Raw genomic sequence first — 22270 nt, 5'->3', positions numbered from 1 at the left:
CAAAGAAAGGACAGTTACATATTGATTCAGATTATGTACAATGTAAAAAACAATGTTCTAAAAAAAACAGAGGACACTATACAATACAAAAAAGAAAAGGTTACAATTCTTAAAATGTGCGAGTAAGAGAAAATTGTCCATCATCAAAGGGGTAATCTCTACTTCCCTGAACCATTTGGGAATCTAATCCTGGTGTTCATTTCTTGGACCATGTATTATTTTCGATGTTTGAAATTTTATACAAGTTGCCGGTAAATTTATCTGTTTAGCAAAGGTTCCTTATTTTTTTTTTTTTTAAATATTTAATCTTTTCTCTGTAATGTCCAAGAATTTTGTAAGGCGGCAATTTAGTTGAGTGACGGTCGGATTGAAACATAGAAGTACTGCCTGTCTGCAGGACCTCACGCCGCACTGATTAAAAAAAGGCTTTAGTAGTGATACCCTTATGTCTTTCAATTTGTCACATATGCAGATAATGTGGATAATGTTCTCTTCGCCCAGTCCACATAATCTACATTTATAATCTGGTCCTCTTCTTTTCCATGGCGGTAATAGAGCTTTTATAGGCCCAACCCCCAGTCTTAACTTCAGGAATTTTTGTTTTGTATGAATCTTTATTCCTAGATTTAGGTAGGTTTGGGGTTTGCCGTTTTTATAATTGTTAAGAACTGTCCATCCGTGAGCTCGTCTTGATAGTGCTTCCTTTTCTAATGCGAGGGAGATGCTTCTTGTCGCTTTTGTTGCTAGCTTTTTAAAAACAGTGTGAGTCGCTGAAGTATTCCATAGGTTCTCTAAACCTAGTTTCCCTATTGAGTCTTTGAGGTATTTGTTAGTTGGAGATTTGCTGGTTCGTGTTATCTCTGTCCATAAAAGGTTGTTTAAAGTGCCTTTTTCCGCTAGTCTGATTTTATGCCAGGTTTTTACAAAGGCTCCCATTCTCTCCACTATTTGGTTTTGTACACCAAATTCTAGTGCAAGTTGGGCTGGAGAGACATATCTAGGAAGTTGGAATATTGAACGATATGAAGTTGTTATTATATTGTTTAACGTCATGGCGTCTCTTCCTCTCATTTGTTCACTCCCATATGTGATTGTAGGTTGGAGTTTAGCTCTCAATACTTTTAGGAAAGGCTCCAGAGAGAGGTCTTGCAGCAGATTCTTTAAAGGTTTAAGTGCCAAACAGGTCGTCATCCCTTTTCTCCTTAAGGTCTCCAGCTGTGGTTTGCATGAGTTGTTGTGGTCCAGGAGGATACCCAGGTACTTATAGGAAGTTGCTTGCTGTATTATTTGCCCATCAAGGTACCACCTTGGCGTTGAATTTTTATGGTAGTTGACTGCCATGATCTTAGTTTTTGTATAATTTATTTTTAAGATGTTCTTTTTTGAGAATTTATTAGTTGTATCCAAGAGGCGTTGTAGCCCAATAGGAGTGCGACTGAGTAGGACTAAATCATCGGCATAGAGCAAGTTTGTCAAGGTTTTTCCTCCTAGCGATGGACCGTGAGATGAACATCTGTCCTATTCTTCAGGCAAATCAGCCATAAAGAGGTTAAACAACACTGGTGAGAGGACACATCCTTGCTTGAGGCCTTTATTTGTTGGGATTCTTCTGGATAATCGAGAGCCTTCTCCCAGTTTTATCCTAATCCACGTATCCGTGTACAGGTATCTGATTTGATTCAGGAGTGGGGAAGGAATCCCCCATCTTGCCAGTTTGATCCAGAGTGTATTGCGGTCCACATGATCGAATGCAGCTGCATAGTCTATGAAGCAGAAATACAATGCGTATTTATTCTCTCTTGCGGCATCCATAAGTATGGACAGGGCCATGATGTTCGTTGTCGCTCCTTGGCCTTTTTGAAATCCAGTCTGCGTTATGGGGATGATGTTGTTTTCAGCTGCCCAACTTGTTAATTCTTCCAGAAGGATCCCTGCGTAATATTTGGTCTCTACATCTATCAGGGCGATCAACCGATAGTTGTTTGGGTTGTCGCGCCCTCCTTGTTTATATATCGGGCTTACAATTGATCCACCCAAGAATCTGGTAGTTTTGTAGATGTTAGAGCGTGTCTTTAAACTGGCTCCAGAACTTTGCTCCAAAAATCGGGATCTTGTTTAAATAACATTGGTGGTATTCCGTTGGGACCAGGTGCTCCTATTCGCCTACCTTTAGGTATTTGTTTCTTGATAAGTTGTAGTTCTATGTCAGGGTTCACCTCAGTTAAGATCAATGTGTTTGTTTTAGTCAACTGGTCTTTATTCTGTTCTGGCAGATAGTGATTTTCAAGCTTTACCTCACTTGTCTTATTTTGACTAATAGCTGCAGCTATTATATAGGCAGAGTTACTACTTGTTGTACTTGTTATCCGAGTTTCCACAACTAGTTCTGAATCATTAAAGTGCTTGAATAGATAATTATTCCATGCTGCTTCCGTAACGTTGGAACCAATCCCGTGGTGTCCTGGTCTCAGCAGCATTATGACCTTTTGCCAGAATTTGGCACTGTTTTTCTGTTTTGCATCGTAGTAAAGTAATGCCCAGGCTTTATGATCTTTCTCTTTCTTAACTGCCCATCTCCTTTGTTTTAATATTTTCCTTGTTTGCCGCAAGGTATTTTGCAGTTGCCAGTTATTTGGGTGTTTACGTAGTTGTTTAAATGTTTGATTTATAAGTCGTTTCAGTCTCTTGATCTCAGGGCATTTCATTTTTTTATTGGGGGTATATGCGGCAGGCTTTTCCTTCTTGTTTGAATTATTTGGAAATGTCTCGCTAAGAGATTTAGTGTAGTTGGACCAGCGTTCTAAAGGGTTCCCAGCCTCTTCGTCCATTTGTGCATGGAGTTGTTTCGCGGTAACCGCTATTACATCTATATTTTCCGAGTTGCACCTTATTCGCTTGAAGTTAATGGTGCTAATTTGGGCTATTGCTGCAGTTGCTGAAAATTTCTCGGCTGGATTTGCTCCCAGGGTTAATTCCTGGGGAAAATGATCGCTAAGATCGTTACTGCCAATCTCAAATGCAGTTATATTATTGAAGAGACCTAGGCTCACAAAAGGTATAGTCCAAGTATGTTGAAATTTTGGGCGTGTGAAAAGTTGCCGCCGGTGGCTGATCCTCGCTAAAGCGGCCATTCACAGCCCTCATATTACGATGCTCCAATTCCTGTAGAAGATATTTAGCACCACAAGTTGGTTTGATGTTGGTATGTCCCAAGCATCTGATATCTCTTGTATAAAATCTGAAGCTTGGGTCGTTTCTATGAGGTGCATATTGAAATCTCCGGCAAGAATTATGTGGTCCATGATTTCCTCTTCCATCAACCTGTCTAATTCAGCCGGAAGTTCTGAGATTGCTTTTTTCTTTCCTTTTGGGTGCAGATAGATGTTTATTATTATTACTGTCTGCATTTGTTGATCTATTTTCAGCGCTATTTTTATGGCCTGCACACCATTTGGCGGTGATATTTTAATAGTTATTGGTATTGTATCTCCAATCGTTTTTACAGAGGTCAGTATCGATAATCCTCCTGAGCTACGTCCTAGATTTGAGGTCTTGGTTGCTGGAACAGAATGTGATGCAAATCCCTTCAGACTAAATTGTTTCTCTTTCCAAGTCTCTTCTAGAAGTATCATATAGAATTTTTCTGTGTAGCTCATGAATTCCTGATCTGACATTTTAGCCGCTAGACCATTGATGTTCCAGGTACATATTTTTATTCCGCTTTGTTTAGTTTGTAATTGGTGAGTTGTTATCAGATCAGGTCATCTTTTAGACTCTATTGTGAGTGCACGATGTATTCCTAGCCAGTTTTTATTTATTAAGAGTTGGGGTTGAGTGTGTTGGGGCCCTGTAATAGATATTGTAGTTAATAAATTCTCATCTCTTGTAGCCCCGGGACTTCTACTTCTTGCGCCTCTCAGTACTGAATTTATTGTCTGATTTAAATTGCTTATTCTATTTGTTAGGAAAGGAGTTGGATATGGTGGTTTTATGACCAATTCCATGTCAATTCCCCAGTTTTTAAAGCATTCCCTTTCCTGATAGATTCTTCTTGTGATCTCAGAATTTTGGCATTTCGTTATAGTGGATTCTGTGTTGTGCTGTTTTTTGGTAAAAATTCAATTGATAGTTAATCAGAAGACGTAATGTTTTCTAATTGTGCGTTGAGTGTAGGAGCTGTAGAATGTTCTGTCTGTTTAGTATATCTATTGGGCCTCTGGATTTATATTGCGGGTGTAGTAAAATGATGTTCGATTCTATTTTATTTTCGTGTTGATGGTTATCGTAAGATGAACTTTCGATCTTATGACTTATTTTGTATTTGCGGAGAATTTATCTGCAAGAATTTCCGTTTTTTGAATTGATGAGGATATGTCTTTTTCCATCAGTTTTATGTTTTTTTTTTATGTTTGATCGATGATTACTATTTTTAAGTCCAGTAATAGATCTCCTAATATAGTTGGCAATATTGATAACTTATCAATTATTGGTGCACATGGGCATTCTTGTCTGATTTGTTGTACAGCACAAGTTCCTTCCTGGCCCCTCTTTATTAGATCGTTCAGGCCGGCTAATTTCCTGTCTATCTCCGCTGTAAAGTCTGCTAGAGTCTGTAAAATTGTCAACTGTAAATCCATTTTGTGTGATTGATATTGAAGTGCCGCTGTCGATTATTGCATTGTACTTAGCATGGCCTCCCAGATTATATTATTGCTTAAGTGTGTTTTTTCTGCCGGGGAGTTTTTATCTGGTATTGTTTCTTGGTTGTAGGAAGCGACCATTTCTTCCCATTCTTGCGTGGCTAGGAAGGACATATCACTTTTATTTGATTTATCCCCAAGTGTAATCTGGTAGGTGCTATCTGAATGGATATTTTTGGGTGACGTCCTTTCTCCCTGGTTTATTGATAATTGCTCTTGGTCTATACTTAGTCCCCTATACGGTATTAGTGGGAGTGGGGATGCTTGTTTTACTTTGATGTCCTTTCTTTTTTCCTCCTCAAAATTTTAATCTTTTGCTATTTCCTCATGTAGATGTTTTACCATGGGCTTCCCAGTTGGTTTGTCTTCTTGTGACTTCATATTAACAGGTGATTTTGCATTTATCATAGATGGAATATCGATCACCTGTCGCTGTTTATATTGAGGACTCTGCGTTTTTACGCCGACGTTGTCATTTTTGTTGTTTTGCGACTGGTAAGCTGGTTCGCTTAGATCATCAAAAAGCACCGACTTGTCTTGTGTAGCAGGTGATATCAGTTGGTTTTTATGTTCCAAACTGTTTGATACGGTGCTTATTAAGTTACTTGCCGTTTCTAGTTGGAGGTCTAATTGCATACTAACATTTTTTGTTTGAGTGCCTTTCGCGTAAAGGGTCTCAATTGTTTTTGGTGGTTCATTGTATAATTGAAAAACCAACCTAGCTGGATCAGTGCTCATGCTGGTTGCTCTAGAGGCAATTCCTTGTTGAACTAATGTAGTTTGTTGCATGCCTGATTCAACTTGTGATGTCAAATTAGAACTGCTTGAGTCAAGAGAGGTGTTTGCAGACCCTCTATTACACTGGTTTTAGAAAAAATTGCCGTAGTTGGATCTTTCAAAAAGGAGAACTTAGTATAAATCTTGGGTTGGTAGATGCAGGGATTGCTTCCCTTGATTCCGTTTGTTGCGTTTCTTGGTGTACAAATTGAAATAATTGGGATAATTGGATGAGGATTATTCATTTCACATTGGTTCCATGTGGAGTCTTTAGTTGGGGTGATAAATTGTATCTTGCTTATTTCTGAATTTGTGTTTGTTAGAGTTGTGTCTTTATCTTTATCCTGATCATTATTTTTGTCCTTAGCCTCCATTATGTCCAATTTTTCCCGCTTTATCTTAAAAAAGTCCACGGAAGGCTGTTTAGGGTTCACCACTCGTAGAGGGCTATTATTCACGCTCTCTGCTTTCCTTTTCACTGCTTTGAGTTGCGACTTTGACTTTGCTATCGTTTTCCGTACCCTCCCTGATCGCATTGTTGTAGCTTTAATCCGTGACCGTGTCTGAAGACCTCTTTGAGGGCCCTTGTTGTTCCTTGTTGCTCCTTGTGCCCTCGCCCCTGTGTCCTATATTACTGTTACTAATGGTATATTGATTAAATTGGGGATTTTTCTACGCCCTTGTCCTTATCATCATCTGGTCGTGTCCTCAGTCCCACAATTACCTCAAATTTCGACGCAATTGTTATCCTAAATACCCCCTGGAATCCCCGTCCAACTCCCTGTATGCTCCAGCACACACCCTCACCTGGCGGGTCTGTTGGTACGCTTAAGCCCTGGGTCCGGACTCAAGGTCGGTCTCCCGCCGCTCCGTATATTGCCTTACTCTCTCTGGCAAAAACGGGACCGCCTTCCTTGGATGGAGTCTCGCGTATGGGCTGTCCGATTGTTGTCCTGTTGCTCTGTTGTCACGCTATCACGCTGGTCTGATGGAGGGGGTCGTCTCACTCCTTTCCCCTACTCTGGTACCAGCTCTGGTACCAACTCGAGGTCTCCCCCCCGCCCCACTCTGCAGCGGTCCGCGGGAGTTAGGTCCAGCGAGGAAGGAGAGAGTGAGAAGAGGGAGTTTGCCCCCACGCCGCGCCGCGTCGTAGTCCCTCCTCGAATCTCCTCGAACCTCAATCGGGTTAGCCGGTTAGAAAAAACACACCGCACGAGGTGAGATGAGACAGCTGCACTTCTCTCCGCCGCTTGCTCGGAGCTCTGGGCTCTGTGCTCCGTCGGCTTCCGTCAGCTGAAGCGAAAACCTGGGCTGGACCTGCCCTCAGTCACCGCCACTCCTTTTCTGTTCTGAAAAGTGGCCCGTACAGTTTTCCCAGGCCCTGCTGGTTCAGCGCGTGCCTGTGCGAGCGAGGAACCTACCAGCTTCGGGATTTGTGGGCGTGCACCGAGCTCTTCCTCTTGCGCAAACCGGTTCTTTCAATAGGCAGGCGCTAAGATTAATGCTTGGACCACAATTCTACTCGATTTTTCAGGTAAAATAGGGAGAATTTTGCAGAGCATATGGAGTACGCCAATTTAAGTATGTTGGCTTAAACTTAATGTAAATCGGTCTTTCTGCTCGCTATTGGCTTACTTGTGGTAGCGTTGTTGTTATCTCCCTTTCTATTGGCTGTTGGTCACTTGCTAACTTCCGTGTAGTCCCGATACAGCGGCGCCTAACAACAGTGTTAGTTCGCTCTGCTTGCACTTCTTTTAATTGAAGTGCAGTGTGCCATCTGTTTTTCACGCTGTAGCCTGCCTTTGTAATTGGAGACTTTTGAGCACATGCAGAGTGTGGAGGCAAGCGGTTAATTTAAAGTATTTGCTGATTGCGTCCATTTATTTGTTCATTTTTATTAATTTAAAGTATTTTCGTTTTTTAACGTATAGTAATTGTGTGTTTAATTGTATTTGCTAATAATTGTGTTGAGCCGACCACGAGGCTCGAACACTGGTCCGCAGCTCCCTAGTCCGCAGCTCTCACCACTGAACCATAATCTCTCCCTCCGAGAACAGCATGCAGTTCTCTCTACATACTTTGATCTGGCAAGAGTCCCTGTGTATGACGTCATAAAGTACCACCAATACGCTAGTAAGAGTCCTCTTGGCTGCAAGTTGCCGGGCAACAGCGTCGCAGAGCAGTGACGTTCAGCCGGCAGCAGCCACTGTGGCTGAGCTCAGCGATCTCCGCTTGTACAAATCCTGGTCAGAGCTTTACCATCAGCTGCAGCAGCATGTCTCAACAGACCAACATCCAGGGTAACCACCCCTAGGCCACGGGAGGGACCCTTGTCCTCGCACTAGACCCCACAAGTGCTTAGGATACGAGGGGCTCCAATAGCACAGAATTCACTTCCTCTCGCAGACAACCCTTCCAGTGCTGTAAAGCATAGGATACAACTGCTGGTACTCTTTGTGTGGCTGCGGCAGCCATGCCTCTCGATCCTTGGGCTAGACGGGGAGGTGCTGCCTTGTACTGCCTTATTTTGAGGGAGTAAAAAGAGGTTCTTACAGGAGTAGAAGTGGATGTGGATAGGATATACAGCCCTGAGAAGCAGTGCTGAAACCCTTTTCAGAGCGCGGATTTACGTGATTTTAAATGGCAACGGGTAATCAAGAGCTGCGAGGTTTATGTGGCTCTTTGTGAGGAGAATAATTACTTCGCTCAATTTTGTTTCCTAAATCTCCTTCTCAACGCGTAGCAAGTGTTGGTACTCATGTGCTGCGAATTTGCACTCCCCGCGTCTGTTTGTATTTATTTTCGTGCGTCTGTATTTATTTTCGAGGGCTGCATGCAATGCGCGCAGGCCGAGCGGCTGCAGTGATCTTTTACAGCAATTTCTTTGAATTCAGTCTTTAAACCAACAAATGTGGCTGACGGCATCTTGGTGCCCCGCCTCCATGGTACTACAAATGCCAGTGATGCAGGGGATGACTCGCAGGCTTCTCTTTGAAATCCCGTACGGTTACAATCATGGCACGCCCCTCTTTAGCTATAAACAACTTAAGCTAAAGCGCGGGTGCCGCTTCAAAAGTAAATAATTAGAAAAAAAATGATACACTCGGCCGTTACCGTTTATTTTCATATCTAATGTTGTAATAAAATGAAATAGACATGATCGGGACACGCTTCGTATAATGCTCACACAGGAGAGAATATGTCCCTCAGTCTCAGTGCTGGATGACTTTTTCCAAAGCAGTCCTGGGGTGTCTTGAAATGTGGCACTGTCTCTGATACTGGGCTGCTTCTTTCAGTGTTGAGGTCTCTCATATAATTCGGAGGTCAGCCCCCTTTCTAGTGTAGTGTAGCAATGTCTCTCTCCTGCAGTGCCGCGGTCTCTCCGCAAAAGCGCAGTCTGGCTTTTTTATTAACCGTGGTCTCTCGCCTGTACTACTGTCTCTCTCCTGCAGTGTGGAGAGACACTTCCAGGCAGTGCAAGGTGTCTCAGGCAGTGCGGGCAGTTGCTCACGTGCAGCGTAGATGTCTCTCTCGTGCAGTGCTGCCAGGCTCCTGCGCTGTTATCTCTTTCATTGATGCTTTTCTTTCATCCGCTCATGCAGTGTTAGAATCACTTACGTTGATGCAGTGCTTTGTTTTCCCCCCCCTGGTCTTGGGACAGAGTTAAAATGAAGTTGGGCTGCAACTTGTGAGCTTCGCTGTGCACAGGATTGGCCAACATGTCAAGAAACCCTTTTCAGTTCTAATGCACATCAAAAGAAAATAGTAATCCTAATGGTGCAGACAAAAGGTATTACTGTATCCCGAAGACCTAGCTTAAACACACCAGAATGCCCCCAAAAATGTTCAAGACTAGACCGAAAAAAGCACTGGCAAATTAAAGTTTTGCACCACCAGTGTTGATGTGCACTTCTACTCAGGTAGATGTGCGCATATGATGAGGAAAACGTGACCATACGTTTTCTCATCCCCCTTTCTTAATAAAAACGCCTCAGTCCTGAAACACCTAGCAGCTCAACAATGCGAATACTGCCACAGAGAAAGGCCCACAGCCCTAGTTAAAGTGCCATGGTAACCAGGAGTGCGCCTTTTACGGCTGCAGGAACCAGTGAAAGGTCCAAAGCCTGTGACGGAGAGCCCTTGGTCTCCATGGCAACAAGGCGGCGTTATCTGGCCTGGGGGTGGACGGAGATTAGTCCAGCAGGACACTCATAACATTAGTTTACTCTGCTGCTTGGGGATAGGGGTTTGGGTGGGGGAGGGAGGGAGCATCAAAGAAAGGTGCCAGCAATTTAATGGGCTTGAGGATTGTTTGCCTGCAAGGACAAAACACACAGTCTGCACTTCTAAACCGTATGAGCAACATTTAACTGGCATTCGGAGTTTAACAGAAATAATTATGTGGCGCAGCAGCTCACATTTTGTGCCACCGCGAACACTGCCTTGAAGCAGCCCCACATTGTCTCCAAGTAAAAACTTAATTACGACACGTGAGGGTCTAGATGGATAGGTTGAGCATTTCCCTTCTGATGTAAAGGGGACACAAGCCACGCTGTAAATGCAATGTGGAACAAGGGTTACCCGTGAATGTCATTTATAATTCCATCACTGCCACCACTCTTATGCATCAGTCTGACAAACATACCATCTCCTGTGGCTCTAAGCAACACTTGCAGCCAGGACATCAAAGAAAGAACTGTAAAAATAACAAGCATTGAAAATGCAATAGGTCGCGCCTTTAATTAAGTTAAAGCCATTTGCTTTGCTAATGGTATTGTATGGCAAAGCAAATGGCTTGAACTTAATGAAAGGCCAGACCTATTGCATTTTTAATGCTTGTTATTAAACAGGAAACATATCTATTAGTTGTAGCTAACATATCCCTTAAAGTCCAACATCTATCTCCCCAGGGAAATTACGTCCGATCACAGTCCTGTATTCTTACCTAAACTCTGGCTGGAAGCCTCCTCGACTGCCTCCCTTCGATTCCTATCGCATACTGAGCATGTTGCTCTCAAGGCCTTAAATACCCTTGTGGCTACTTAATCTTCCACACCTGTTCGGGCGCGAAATCCAAAGTAATTAAGACAGCGGGAAAATCTGCCTCCTTTCTTTAAAGTCCCGTATCGGTCTTTTCTCATTGAAATTCCCGGTGTGTTCCTATCTAAAAACACTGTTCTCAAACGATTCTATTTAAATTGCAAACTTTCATACTGATTGTTGGTAACATTTTTTACTGCTAAATCTAAAAAAACAAAAAATACTTTTAACACTTTACATTTGCTTTCACCCTAGCAATGCCAGGATTCAAATTTTCAGCTCTGGATATATCTGTAACCTGCCTTAAGCTATTGAGCTAACTCTGCCTGCTGATGTTGCTGGTAGCCTTTGGGAAACTTGACGTCATCTTGCATGTATCTAACGCTATCTGTCCTAAAAGAAATTCAGTTATTAGACTGATACGATGTTGCATTACCCGGAGTCAAACCCATGTATCTTTTGGACGCTATTTGCTTCTTTAGTGGCCAGTGCTATTATTCACCGCAGGGTGAAGTTAAGGAAGTGGAAATCTACAAATGTTTCACTTACTTTTCGCAGACCTTATCAAGGGGAAGAATCTAAAAACAACCCCGACTAAAACATTACAAAGCAAAATTGAGAGGGATGAAGTTGACGTTTGGAGAGAAAAAAACACTATAAGGTGAGAATTAAATAAATTAACAATTAAAAAGGAATAATTAGAAGTCCTTAGAATATATAAATTAAAATAATGGAAATAGGGAGGGGGGTGGGGGGGGGGAGTTAGAAATGTAATATGTGGAAGGTTATCATTTGTTGGGACATATGTAATACTCTTGCGCCAATTATCGTAACATCAAAAAGTATGAATGTAATGCTCGTAATTATTTGGATACAATACCTGATTTGCTTGTGCCTTGACAGCGAATATAATAAAAAGTTTTTAAAAAAAAGAAAATAATGGGAATATTTCTTCATTTGTATAGAATTCTTTTTTTGATGGGAGTATATGACCTGACAATATAGGAAGACACAGAGATAGCAAAAATTAAGATATTGCACAAGGTAAATGAGACACAATCATAATGTTTATCGAAGCACAATGCTAAAGGAAATAGATGTATAAGTACTCTGATGAAAAGAGGTGGCAGATTAACTGTATGTTTAATTGAATGTAGCCCCAAAGGAGATTATGTAAAAAACATTTGGGCATATATAAATTGTGCTTTAACAAACGTGGACTGAGTCCACATGTGTGTTGTTAAATAGATATATTGTGCTAATTTTTAGTTGTGTATGGTTTAGATTCTAATTGTAATGTTCTATGTTTGTAACAGCCTTGAAGAAGCGCAGTGGAGCGCGAAACACGTGTTGGCTTTTTTCAGACTGCGGCTACTTTCTGACTGCTTAAGAAAAAGAAATTAAAACAAAAAGAAATAAACTAAGAAGAATTGCATATTATTGATGCTGTGTGTATATCTCAGTGATGTTTTTTTTATTTATACACAAACTTAGTCAAACCAAAGGAATGAGGCGGCACACCGACCAAGTATTACGAGTGTTTAATCACTCAAAAACAATTAAACACTCGTAATACTTGGTCGGGGTGCCGCCTCATTCCTTTGGTTTGACTAAGTTTGAACATCTGTGGCTGACCTCCACCATGGCAGGCACCGGCATGTATTCGCAGGCGTGCGGCGCTGGGCGGAAGCTTTCTTTGGAATATATATTTGCGACTACCACCATGAATAAAAAAAAATAAAAACAAGCAAAGTCTCTCACTTTATTTTTTAATGTAGCCCCCAGGTGGGCGAGGTCCAGGGGGCATGCAGAGTTTATAATAAAAATTTAAAAAACATGAAGGAAGGCGCATGGAGCCTCCCTACAAGGGCTTATTTAAGCCCCAGGGACCACCACCTCCCTGGGCTCATGTAAATTATATTCGGGGGGCACCAGGTAACCCCACAGAAACCACATCTTCTCTGGGTGCTACTGTAAATATTAAAGAGGGGGTCCCCAGGGCTAATTGTATTGTTGAAAAAGAGGGAGGGGGGCCATGCGCCCCCACCCTCTCGGGCCACATCTGGCCACAGGGACCACCCCCCCCGGTAGGCTTAGAATAACAAAGGAGGGGTGCCGCACAACAAGTGTTGGCTTTTTTCAGACTGCGGCTATTTTCTGACTGCTTAAGAAAAGAAATGAAAACAAAAAGAAAGAAATTAAGAAGAATTGCGTATTATTGATGCTGTATGTGTATATCTCAGTGATTTTTTTTTTTATATACAACTATAAATAATACTAGTGGGGACCAGTATCTGAGGTACTATTAGCGCCGGGCAGTATTCCTGTTACCCACAATATATATTTTAAAATAGACCCCTAGCAAATGAACAAAGGTGATAATTCCAGCGACAACCTCCACTAGTTCACCCTCTATGATATAGACAACCAACTTTCTCCTACCCCCGCCTCTAAATAATTGTATCAGAAAAAACTAACAAACAGCATGGGGAGTCCCAAGAGTTTATTTGCGTTCAGGAATTCAAGGTTCGTGGGAGCTATGCCGATCAGGTGCCCACACTCAGTTTGGCATTGATGGTCATTCCATGAGAGCACCGAATAATCAGGTTGCCTAAAGCACCCATGGTAACTAGGCCCCACTCTGCTGCTGATACCCCAGGGCGGGGTTCAGTGGCCACATCCCAGGGGTAAGGTAGTCTGACGAGGCGGCAGAATAGAAAATTATTTTAACAGCAGACACCCAGGTCCCATAGCCAAAGTCTATTTGGCTGCTATCCGATCACTAGGCCAGAAGGACCACATTTTCGGGCATCATGTTTCCTTCATGGCGTGTAGTCCCAACAGCATCCCGAAAACACTCTACAAGCCTCCGAAGCAATGAAGGCTTCAATTTTTAATTCTAAAAACAAAACCTTCCTCAGTGACGGGAACAAATGTTCTTCTTGCGCCGGGAATGGTAAGACCATAAAACTCCACAGCCCCCACATCTGAAAGTTAATAAGCAACTAGGCCTCCGCATGATGATGAGTTTGAGGCTCCAGTTCGGGGCTCTCTAGAGTGGCCAGGCATCCTGGATTACTGAAGCAGTCCCATTTTTTCACTAACTGTCCCAGCAGATTTTTGCAATTGTTTAAGTCAGGTCCCGGTTTTCAGTGTGGATTGACTGCAACCAGTGAAGGCACTTCTTTGGTACATGTATGATAATAGGTACCACAATTGATTTTCTCCTAGCGCCATCTCTGTGTTTCTATACTGATGGACGCTGTCATTCAGTGCCATCAGATAATGCTGAATTAGGAATTCTTCTATGTATTTTTGCAAAATGTTTGGTTTTATGTGGTCACCTTCGCTTTCTCTGTACCGGAGATCGACAGGATGTGTGCCAGTTTTGTTGTGCATGCATGACTGTACAGATGCCAGCAAACAACATGGGACAGCGGGCCCGCCAAGAACTCAGACAGAATATGGGCGGAAGTCTGAGGGAGGGAGGTGCTAAAATGTCCAAGCCTCCAGATGGAACGCAGGGGCCAAGTGTACCCCTACTAAGACCACCGATGTTCAAAACATATTCCAAGCTCATTGCACCAGCCTTGCAGACCCAATCCACAGAAACAGCCCGTCCTGACTTCGGACCCCAGGGGGAAGCATAGGTGGGGAAGCATAGGTGGGGAAGGGGGCCACAGAGAAGCCTGCGACCCTTTTCCTGCGGGGTAGGGGAAAACAATGATTCATGTGAGACTAAGGAAACCTACAAAACAAACGGGAAAAATTCGCAAAAATTAGACGTAAAAGAAGTTTAAAGACACAAAGGCGGGGTAGAGATTAAGCAAAGCTAGATATCTAATGCCACGAGGGATGGCCACGTGAGACACAGCGTGCCAGGAACAGGGAGAGAACAAAATATCAAGCGTGTCCCCGGGCATTTTGCAAGCACTAGTCACACCAGCAGCAAAACACCCCCCCTCATCCCACATTTCAGCACACATGTAGCATACACACAAAGCAGCATGTGCACCTGGGAGTAAATTCAGAAACTGGTAGGCCCTGGGTGAAAATAGTCTTAGGAAGGGGCTGCGCAGCAACTACGTTCTTATGCATGCCCCAGACAAGCCAGGGTCAGAAAATTAGTGACACCCATAGAACCCCTGCTAAAACCACAATCTATCCCCCCACAACTCATGGGAACTATCCTCCAAATACCCAACATGATTCAACCTACAGAGCCAAAATTCTGTAAAAGACCCGAAAACACCCTAGTAGGATGAGGGGGTGACTCAACTGCTTTTCATAATAGGATCTTTCATTAGAAAAATTGTAATACTCACCCTTTCTCCACTAATTACTGACAGACGCACCCAATAAGGATCAACTCCCGATACCGTGCTGGTAGGTTGATGAGATCACACCCCTGTGGCAAAATACATGTTCCCCAAAAACCATTAAGAATGCAACATAATATTTATTTAACTGCATTAACAATGGTATTATTAAAAAACAGGTAGCAGCAAGGACAATGAAGTGCACCAACGCCGGCTTGTCTTCAATGCCCACCATCCAAAGGAAAGAACATTTACTAAACTTTCACAAATGGAAGGAGAAAAGAGCCACAGGACCACAGAGAGGAGTCTGCCTATCACCGATGACCCTCGAAGGGAAGGGAAAAAGTGTGTGGGTGCACTGTTCCAATATGTGGTCGAGCCCTTCCATGATGACATCATCCATGAGAAAAAATGTTAACTTGTCCGAAAGAAAAAAATCACCAGAGGAGCACAGATGACTCCCTGCGGACCCATACAAAAACTGTTTTTTCACCACAAACTTTATGTGTACTTGTAAGGCTATGTATGATCTGCCTTTTGTGGAATAGTCCCACACTTGAGCACTACTGAGGAACTACTGAGTCAAAAGAAGTTTAGTAATAGGGAAGCACAGTGCCGTGTAGGGATCTCTCATATGACACCTACAATTATACCAAGCTGAACACCAGAATCCCACATGCATTGCACATCACCCTTTTGCATAACACATGGTCCCAGCAGATTAGCTCAGTCGGCTCTCAATCAGCCAGGTCATGTTATGTCTGTTCATACACTCCACATGTGGTAGGCACAGACAGGCTTTACTTGTCTCAAGAAGTGGACCCTGAGAAAGCTAAATGTCTTGTATACCTCTACCTTTGTAGGATAAGGGCCAAGATCCAACCCAACAAGACTGGACCCACAGTGTAGTTGTAACGATAATGCGATAGGACACCAACCCTACATTTTTATAAATCTTAACCAAGCTCACTCATATCAAAACCCAGCAGGACAGGAAGCGTAGGAAGGGCCACATAGGGGAGATATCACATGGCCCCGAGATTTCCCGGAGAAGAGATTTTTGGAGATAGCAAACCCCTGACCAAGTGCACAAACATGTCTGCTCTAGCATCAATCTGTGGACCGAGAGTGGCTCTTAGTGTAACCGGGTTGGTCTTCCTAAACAACAAACGGTCGTCCGACATGGAATTTATATGTAGGGCTGTTCAGCTTGTGGATAAAAAGAGGAACGTGTGGCATGGGGAGGGGTTCAATGAAAGTATGACCACCTAATGACAGGAATTCTGGGATGCAGAGGTAGGTGGATACACTTGGTGAGAAGGGAAAGGACAACCCTTGACTGTATGGTAACTAACATTGTACTCCTTATGTTTCAGAGGAAAGGAACACTTCTGATGGGCATGAATGCTAACTGCGGAGTGATTTTATATATTCTGATATGAAAAGGGGCATCTCCATGCAGATGGATTTTTACTATAAATAAGATGAGTATGCCTCCAATCAGCTTGTTCCCAAGTAGAGAGGACTGTGTTCCCTGGTCACCATGTACACCTCGACCCAGGTCATTCCTAGAGAAGAACTATCAGACTTGCACCAGTTAAGAAAGAAGACAACCCTGCTGCACCAAGTTTGTGAAAGGAGAGCTATGAATTGGGAGGAGAGCAGCAGACTGTTTTGTGTGGGCTCAATTCAAAGACATTCCAGAAGAATTTAGACTGTTTACAGAAACATAGCTAAGGGGTGGGGGGGAAGGGTGTTGATACCCTTCTTCAACCTGCAGTCATGATAATGCCCACTGGCTCCAAATCAAGCAGTGGGAGATACTTAAAATTATTAATAGCACTGACCTCGGCCTATATTCCATCAAAGAAGAAATGTGAGCAATGAACTTCATGGTAATATAGCACCGATATGTAATGGACTTAATGGCCGCAATAGAGGGAGGGGTCTGTGCCAAGATCATCTATACTTGGATCCCAGGGAATTACATGGACAATAGGACATTGACGCTTGCCATCCAAGCATTGCACAATCTTCAAAGAAGCATGCATCTAATAGATGTCAGGCCGTGGCTCTCCCCCCCTTTCAGTCCAAGTTTACCAAAATCCACCATGGTGTGCCGCAGGGCTCTGCAATAAGCCCCATTCTTTTCAACGTCTATATGCGTCCCCTGGTGGATATTGTTAAATCTTACGGCATAGGCCTGGTAAACTAAGCAGATGACACCCAGTTGATCTTATCACTGGAGGGAGAACAGTCATCTTCATTGGAGAACTTCCATGTCTGTATGCAGAACGTGGTTCATTAGTTAAGAAACAACTCTGCAATTTAACACAGATAAAACTGAAATCCTTTGTACTGAGGGTGGGAGAGTGCCCTATTCACTTCCGGCCGACTTCTGGCCCATTCCTGCTGACACCCCATTGTGACCATCCAAGTCAGTTTGCAATCTGGGAGTTTCATTTAACGAGAAACTGACCTGGGAAACACACATTAATAAGATCGTGAGAAACTGCTTTTCTCTTATTAGGGTTCGGAGGAAGATTCTTCCTCAGCTCCCTGCTCAAACACACCCCTTGGTAGTTAGGAGCGTGATTTTGAGCAGGTTGGATTATTGCAATTCTCTGCTGTTAGAATCCCCCAAGTTTTTAACTGGGAGACTGAAGAGAATTCAGAATATGGCAGCCAAGCTGGCTTGTTCACGCCCCGTCAATCTTCTTCTTCCCAGACCCTTGCGGAGCTGCACTGGTTTCCCACAGTGCAGAGGATTCATTTCAAATCCCTCTGCGTTGTGTTTAAGGCACTGCATGGATTGGGTCCCATACCATTGCAGAGTAAATTCTGCTGGTATGCCCCCCCCACACTTCCTTCGGTCCTCTTCAGCTAATTGGGTGAAAGTACCCCTGACTAGAAGAGTTAAGCTGGGTTGGACTAGCTTTCAGTGTTGCCGCTGCAAGTCTTTGCAACAAGTTACCCCTGGAGTTACTGCAGATGAAAGATCTTCTGTCTTTTCGTAAGCAAATAAAAACCTGTCTCTTTCCTAGAGTTTAACATCTTCCTGCTCATGTCATAATTGTCTATTACTGTCTTTCCCTCTTTAGCGCCAGTATGCCCGAAGGGTTGCAGTGCGCTCTATAAATTCCTTTTACATTACATGTGTAAAGAGGGATGTGCCCCTGAGCAGGAATGGTTTTCAAACTGGTTCTCCTAGCTCCCACAATGGCTATCCGCTTTATGCAAATCACTGTTGCTAATTATTATTATATTGCTGTTGGTACACAGGGTTATGCAAATGGGGATCACCTACTGTAAAATGTAGTCCTCAAATTGGGAAGAATGCAAGTGAATAGGGAGATAGTGGTTGTCAACAGCAAACATATTTAGGGGCCGATTCCGATTCGGGTGGGAAGGGCACCGAACGCAATCCGGAAGGAAAAACTACGAGTCGTACGCGTGTTTCCCACCCGACTCGTACAGTTGTACGAGCGAGCAAGTACGATGCGAGCTACATGAAATTCACCGACCGAGTCGTTTCCGGGTCCGAACCGCTCCGTACGTGTCGGTCGGAAGCTAACCTTGCCATGCAATGGATGCGACTTACAACCGAGTCAGCACGATGCACGCGTCGGACAGCCTGTGCGAGCCGGAGTGTCCGGCTCGCAAAAGCTCCCGTAGTCGGACTTCGGGGGTGCGCGTCGGACACCCTAACACCCGCGGCCCTACGACTCAGACACAGGGGGAGACCCATGGGTCTCCCCAACACAGGCATGTACGGTGCGGATGGCACTGACACGTACCCACTGTAGGGGCGCACTTGGTCGAGACGTACCCATTCAGTCAATGGGAGCCCATGTACGTGTCGTACGACCGGCTCCCATTGACTTCTATGGGAGCCCGAACGAACCGAGTCCGACATCATACGTGCGCATCGAACTCGCTCGGTCGGACTGTAGGGGTCCGGCTCGGTCGGAAAACACTCCGGATCCGACTCGGTCGGAGTGCTTTCCGACCCGGATCGGAATCGGCCCCTTAGTGTTTGTGTCTAGCAGTTCCTGTATGCCATGCGGCCCACAGAACAGGGATTCTCTGTTAAACTCCTCTAGGCCCGCGAAAAAGAACCTAAAGTTTTATAGCATGAAATCAGTTATGAATGGGTGTGATCCTTGTTGCAGGGTTGACTAATTTTGTACCGACACCAGAGGGTCAGCCGTATGGGCACATAATATAATGTTACTGGGTGCCCCTGCTGACATCCTGTATGCCCATAATTGGAGTTATTTTTTCGGTGCCTTTAGCCTTAAGTAAGAGAGAAAAATAACAATATCTCAACTGGTATCATTAAAGAGGACAGTTAGACATGTATGTTAAAAACATTACACGAAAGGAAAACGGGAGACGGAGTAGGTGTTTGAAATGTGCACTTGGCATCATATAAATAAGAACAAAATTGGAAGGTACAGTTGTAACAGCACTGTAGGCAAAAAAATTGCATGAGCAACCCGAATTGGACTTGGTGCTAATTAGTGTTCGTGACACATAGATTGGCGACGCAAGTGGCAATGTGCAATCCGGGTGAAACGGCGCAAAGTGCAAAGGTGAACAAGTATGTACAGTGAGTATTGTGGTTCAAGACAATAATTTACAAGGTTTAGGATGAATAATGACAAAAATTTCAGTTGAACCACAGAAGGCGATGCGCCATCAGTTGCGCTGAATAGTCGACGACGTTTCGATCCTATTACTAAGGACCATCTTCAGGACCGGGTTGCAGATTAAGCGGTGCTGTACAAAGAGGGAATGGAGAAGGGTCGGGGGCAAGGGGGAAATGGGAAAGGTGGGAGCGCGTGGCAGTGGAGGTTACCTGGGGGAAAAGTTACATATACCTCGCAGGAAGCGTGATTAATGACGTCCGCGATATCAGGCGGTGGAAGAAAAGCGATGTGTGGCGCGAGGATGAGCGCTAGAAGATAGTGAGGTGTCTATCTACGCAGTCTAAGGTGCACCGTTTGTGTGAAGATACTGAAAGCGGGTGGGCTGTGATTAGAACCGCGTAATGGAATGCGCATGCAGGTAGTGGAATGAATGGACTCATAAGGAAGGTATCCATTGTGATGGTGGTGGGGGTACATTCAGGATGGGGGTGTGTGTAATTAATAGTTAACGGGCTGTGCGGAATCAAAGAAGCGGTCTACCTGGAGCGGACACGGTTCTGTGTCCGATGATAGAAGGAAATTAATTCTTCAGGGTCAAAGGTTCGTGACGGTCTCCAGTGAGTAAAGGAGGTCCTGAGGGAAAGGTAGAGATCGTGAATGATTGGCAATGGCTAACGGGGCGTGCATTGAACCGCGGGAAGAGTGTGGAATACCTGTATATAGAACACGTGGGGAGGACGTGTAAGTGCGGGCGCCGTACCAGGAGGATCGCATCGGCGGCTTATAACGGATTCAATTATGAGGCTCCTCTGTGTACCACGGAGTGGGTACCGATGGGGGAGGTCTGGGGAGAAAGGAAAGGTGTAAGTGAATTACGGGTTGGAAGCAGACACGGGTGCTCGGCCCTGCTAGTAACGGCGCTTACCTTGGGCAGTGGAATCAATCCAGCGGCTGGGGAACGCTGCAGTCAGCGTGAGACCGCCACGTACGTGTGCGGTCTGGAGGGGGACTGAAACGCGAAGGCTCTGTAAATGAAGACGGAGCTTCCGGGTTGGACTACGTCACAAAGTCATGTGATCGTAGTGTGGGTGTGTGATGAGTGACGCTGCACGGCAAGGGCGGGATGAGGAAAGGGGGAAGGAAGAATGCAAAAACACGATTGACATGGAAATAACGCGAACATTGACATGTGGATTAAAAATACGCAATAATGACCTGAATGAAGCAACGAGGAGATGCAAGAAAGGAAATGACAATTGGAATCACAGATTGCAAAATTTAACTGTGATAGTAACGCGCAGTGATCGCATGAATGAAAGAGCAAGGAGATGCATGAAAGTAAACAATAAAGGCAGACATAGTGAAAATCGTTAATGAGCGGCATGGCAATAACTCTAGTGGAGGAACCCTCAGAGAGAGGGGAGGTGCCAGAGTCATGCTGACCTAGTAATTCAGGATTTGGCAGCATCAGAGATGTTAGGCGGTGTAGTGTGCGATGGGGCAAGTAAGGAGTGATGGAATGTACATGTTGTGGAAGGACATAGTGTCCGGGGATCAAAGTAAGATGGTACTGTTCCATTCATCAATTGTGTTCAAGCCTGTGTTCACTGAGTTACAAATGGTGATCCATTTACACTCACACTTGGAGGGCTTTGATGTCACCGCCTCTGATGGGAAGTGTAGGTTGGTCTATCACCTGCAAGGTGATGTCAGTCTCGCAATGATTTTTCTCAATGTAGTGGGAAACCAGTGGTGCACTAAGAACTTTGCAGTGAATTCTGTTGCGATGTTGAATTATCCTCTGTTTGACTATTTGGGTGGTCTGGCCAATATAAATGATGTCACAGGGACATCGGATGGCATAGATGATATTTTGTAATCTACAGTTCGTAAGGGTATTGAGTTTGTAAGATTTGTTGTTGATTTTAGAATCTTTGGTGTTCAATGTAAGTTCACATACAGCACAGGATTGGCATTTGTAGTATCCAAGTGCGGGGGGTAAACCCCAGGCGGCAGTGATGGTGTTCTTGCTTTTGGTGTTTGTAGGCCTTGTGATGGCATGTACTAGATGTGTGGCTAAACTGTTGCCACGTTGGTAGGAAAAGAGAGGGAGTTCCTTGAAAGTTTCAAAAGCTCGTAGCATTGGCCAGTTGCGTTTGATGATCTTACTCACTTTGTTGCTGCACGGGCTGAATTTGGAGACAAAAGGTATCCTGGTCTTCTTGGATTGTGGTATGAGAAGATGTTCACGGTGGCAGTACCAGGCTCTCTTACGGGCTGTTGTGACTAAACGTTTTGGATATCCCCTGTCAAGGAGTTTTTTTATGAGGATGTCCGATTTCTGGAAGTAATCTTTCCGCCATTTGCAGTTTCTTCGAATGCGCAGGAATTGGCCATAGGGAAGGCCATCCCGGAGACCTCGTGGGTGGTAACTAGAGTACTGAAGGAGGGTGTTTCTTTCGGTTGGCTTACGGTAAAGGCAGGTGCCGATTTTGTCATCTTCTGCATGTATAATGATATCTAGGAATGGGAGGTCATTCGGTTTAGAGTCGCAGGTGAATTTGAGGTGGATTTGGGACTGATTGAGCCATTCGATGAAGGGGTCGAGAGTCTGAGTGGTACCTTTCCATAGCAGAAGAATATCATCGATATAGCGTTGCCAGAGAGAGATGTGACTGAGAAAGGGATTTTTGGTGGTGAGTATGTGAGTCATCTCCAGGTGGTGGACGAAGAGAATGGCAAAGTTTGGGGCGAAACAAGCTCCCATGGAGACACCTTTGAC

The 22270-nt window shown here is 44.2% G+C and overlaps 1 protein-coding gene across 6 annotated transcripts in view; it reads right to left on the bottom strand.

Moving 5' to 3' along the window:
* The window catches only part of LOC146863348 (uncharacterized), a 42935-nt gene that overhangs the window by 6564 nt on the left and 14101 nt on the right, over positions 1-22270 (bottom strand). For 3 of the 6 annotated variants that reach the window (XR_014978240.1, XR_014978242.1, XM_085642791.1), the window contains exon 2: positions 14843-14925. The exons of the other annotated variants lie outside the window; for them this stretch is intronic. The gene's annotated coding sequence lies outside the window, so the exon portion shown is untranslated. The remainder of the gene's footprint in view (positions 1-14842; positions 14926-22270) is intronic. 6 annotated transcript variants of the gene reach the window in all.

Source organism: Triturus cristatus, chromosome 2_2 (assembly GCF_964204655.1).
Source record: "Triturus cristatus chromosome 2_2, aTriCri1.1, whole genome shotgun sequence".
In the NCBI taxonomy this organism is placed as follows: Eukaryota; Metazoa; Chordata; class Amphibia; order Caudata; family Salamandridae; genus Triturus; species Triturus cristatus.
Note: the sequence above shows the minus strand (reverse complement) of the source record. Positions and strands in the feature narration are given on the sequence as shown.